The 3,327-nt window shown below is 61.1% G+C and overlaps 1 protein-coding gene and 1 long non-coding RNA gene across 3 annotated transcripts in view; one reads left to right on the top strand and one right to left on the bottom strand.

Annotated features, from left to right (window-relative positions):
* The window catches only part of LOC117283358, a 14,480-nt gene extending 11,785 nt beyond the window's left edge, over nt 1-2,695 (bottom strand). Inside the window, exon 1 of the long non-coding RNA XR_004514313.1 lies at nt 2,522-2,695. This is a non-coding gene — a long non-coding RNA (uncharacterized LOC117283358). The remainder of the gene's footprint in view (nt 1-2,521) is intronic.
* Nucleotides 716-3,327, top strand: part of Sin3a (SIN3 transcription regulator family member A) — a 65,956-nt gene continuing 63,344 nt past the window's right edge. Inside the window, exon 1 of one of the 2 annotated variants that reach the window (XM_010626377.3) lies at nt 716-734. The gene's annotated coding sequence lies outside the window, so the exon portion shown is untranslated. Of the gene's footprint in view, nt 735-2,922; nt 3,198-3,327 lie in introns of those variants that run through there. The other variant, XM_010626370.3, reaches the window with a different exon arrangement.

The raw sequence follows: 3,327 nt of genomic DNA, 5'->3' as shown, positions 1-3,327 counted from the left end.
GCCCGGAGTGGGTCCCTTCCCTCCTCTTCGGGCGGCCCTGCTCCCTCCTGACCGCTGCTCGGTTCCCTCCGCCCGGAGCCGGCCGACGCGAGCGCGGCGCGTGTCCACGAGGGTGGCCTGCAAGGGGCCGTGAAGGTCGGCGCCGGAGAAAAGTCTCCATGCGCGGGGCCGAGAAAGGGAAATGAATGAGAGAGCGAGAGGGGCGAGGGGTGCGCCCAAAGAGCCAAAGCTAGCCGCTGAGGGAGCTGGATCCGGCCAGGTCTTGAAGGGCCCACCAGCCTCCGCGCCATCCTAAACTGTTTACTATCTGCTCTGCCGGCGGCTTGTGCAAGCGGCCCAAAGGGGACTTGAGGGGCGGGGCCACTTCCTCTCCTCCACCCACCTCAGGCTCCCCAGAGGCTCCGCCTCCTCTTGTCTTCCACTGGTTGGGCGAGACTCCTTTTCCCTTCTTGGATGTGGATTGGGTAGTATTCTCCCGAGCTCCGCCTAACGGGGGGGCGGGCTGCAGTTTAAGTTGCTAGGATTTTTTGGGGGGGGTGAAGGGAGGAGAGGAGCCATGCGCCTGACGTCAGGCGCAAGGTCCGGCCCCTCCCTCTGATTGGTGGAATGGAGAGTCCCGCCCCCCTCCGGCGAAGCGTACCTTGAGGGGAAGTCCACCCCCTCCCGCGATCGGAAGCGCGCTCGGCACATGGGTGAGGCCCGCCCAGCTCCGGCAACTGCCCTCCCGCCCGGAAGTATGGGGCTCGGCGCCCTTGGCGGGGGCGGGGGAACACCGTGGAGGCACACAAAGGTTCTTCCAAGTCCTGAGATCCAGAGCCCTGGAGTGAAGCTAGGTCATAACGGTGTGGAGTAGATTTTGGGGACGCGTAGCCCTGGGGTTTTGCAGGCATGGAAAAGAGGGGTGGCTCTGACCCGGTCCGTGAACTGAAGTTCACATGCCGTAGCTTGTCCTGCTTCTTGGCGTCCCTTAGTTTAAACCTGACAACCTTGAGAACGCTGGCTGTGTCCTAAGGTGATCATATCCAAAACCCTGACAGCCTAGGGTAGGAACTTTGGGCACTCACGATCCAGGGCCGCTCGTGCCCCGCGGCCAGGGGTAGCGGAGGCATCCTCTGTAGTGGGTTTTGCGTGGCTTTGGAGTCTACGCGCCGTGTGCGAGCAGTCGAGGGGAGGAAGGTGGCCTTAAGCCAGCACAGGGAGCCGCGTCCACATTAGTTCGAGCGGTTTGGCCCGTTGCGTCCGTCTGACTTATTTTTAGAGCTTTGGCTCGGCCCGGGCTTGGCTCAGTTAAAGGGAGGGTGCTCCCACCTGCCGGCCACTCGCGGAGTTCGCAACTCACTGCCCTAGCCTCGTGGCTCGAGGCCATCCCTGGAGTCAGAGCCACCTGTTGCCAGCGCTAGTTTCTGGCCATCTCCGTTTTATCATCTGGGGAGGACCGTTGTGGACCTAGGTCTGGAAAGATCCTTTTTGCGGGAAAAAGCGGGAACACTGGGCCCGCCCCTTCTGCCGGCGCTGCGCGAGCGCCCCCAAAGCAAGGCCAGGTCGGGCCCACGTCCCGTTTGGTGATTAAATAAAGCAACTAGTTATCGCAAGCACCATATATGTTCGTGGCGTTCTTCCCTACCGAGATAATGCCTAGAGACTGCCACCAAAATGCTCTGGCAGAGGAACAGAGTTTAAAAAAAAATAGGTTTCACTTTGGTGCCCAGTTGGCTCAGAACCCTTGGGCGCCATCAATCTTCCTACCTCAACCTTTTCAGGAGCTGAGACTACGGGCGCTTGCCTGTGCACACTTTCTTGTGGTGCACACTCGTTTCTACATGGTCTCTTGATATTTTTGCCTCTGGCTCTAAGTGCCTCTCGATCTGCCTGAGAAATCGTCAATGCCTTTCTCCTCCCCACTGCTTCCTGGAGGCTTGCAGGGCAGCGGATTCCTGGGGCCGCCCTGTTGGTGATCCCGCCCTCCTGAGCCTGCAGGTTTAGAGAGCAAGCAGTGTGCAGCCTTCCCGTAGCGGCGGGGCGGCAGCCCCAGGGGTTATTTTTCAGCTTCGGGCTCTAAACCTGAGTTCTGTATTCTGCTTGCTGAACGGAGCTGTGGTCGCTCCAGATACTGGAGTTCACGGGAAGGCAGCACGCCTAAGTTTAAACATGACTGGGAGGGAAGGATAAGGCTCTTGTTCATTGTTTTGCTAGGGAGTCCTTCGGGTTGGCAGTGCCTCTGCCTTTCCCCTGCTAATCCCAGTGTCTTGAGTCTCGCTGCTGCGCCGCGCACCCCTCAGTCCCGGGCCTTGGAACTCTGCGATCCAGTCTCTAGAGTAAACATTCCACAAAAGGACTGCTGAGGTTCAGCCTTCTCTCACGGGGCGGAATCGGCTCCTTCCTGGACGGGAGTCGCGTCCAATGAGGGGGCGACCGGCGCAGAACTAGCCAATCCGCCTTCTAGGGGCGGGGCCTGGCCCGCCAGTGTGGTGGGAGGGGCCTGCTTCACTTACGGACATTTTACCCCACTTCAGTTACTTACCTTCCTGAGGCAGTGGGAGAGCCAGAGGTAGCTTCCAATGCAAAGACCGGCGGAGGCGGGAGCCGATTTGTTAGGCCTGTGGTTCAGGCGGTACAGGGCGGGATTTGTAGAGTTCCCCAATGAAACGTGCAGAGCTTCCCAGTTTTCGCCAATAGTGTTGTGGTTTGGGGGTGGGATTCAGCGAGCCACCTCCAATAGGCGGGGTTGAGTTAGGGAAGCTCCCCGCCAATAGGGGCGTGGAGAAGGTGAGCTGCTCCCCCTCCCCTCTAGCCGAGGGGGAAGGGGCGGAACGTGGGCAGGCGGGGTGCAGTGATTGGCTAAGCTTTTGATGAACGGAGACTGTGTCCTGTGGCTGAACGAAGCTGAGCCTTCCCTCGGCGGGGCGGGCCTGGGGAGTGGGCGGGATTTCCCGGGTAACAGAGAAGCGACCGCGGCGGTAGAGGCGGCGGAGACGGTTTCTCCATCTTCCCCCCTCCCCTTTCCCCCTTGGAGTTTCCCTCCCTCCCTCCCTCCTTCCCAGTCTGGGCACTAAGGCCTGCGACCGCTTCGTGAACTGAAGGGGAGCTGCCAGTCAGCTTCGGCGGGCCTGCGCCCGCGCTGTTCTCGGGCCTCCCCGCTGAGTGCGAGGTTGAAGCTGAGGGGGACGGGCAGTGACGAGTGGCTGAGGAGCTTTGCGGTGAGAGCACGCTGAGCCGGGTTCGGGCAACAGCCTGGGTGGCGGGTAACGCCGGGCTCGAGGGCGTGTATTTTGGGGGGGGCTGACCTCCTCGGCTTCCCGTAGAGCGCCGGGCGGGAGGCGTGTGGAT

This window comes from Fukomys damarensis, unplaced genomic scaffold, assembly GCF_012274545.1.
Source record: "Fukomys damarensis isolate Sample0158 unplaced genomic scaffold, DMR_v1.0_HiC HiC_scaffold_25, whole genome shotgun sequence".
NCBI classification, from domain to species: Eukaryota; Metazoa; Chordata; class Mammalia; order Rodentia; family Bathyergidae; genus Fukomys; species Fukomys damarensis.
The sequence above is the reverse complement of the archived record's forward strand: the minus strand, read 5'-3'. Positions and strand labels throughout refer to the sequence as shown.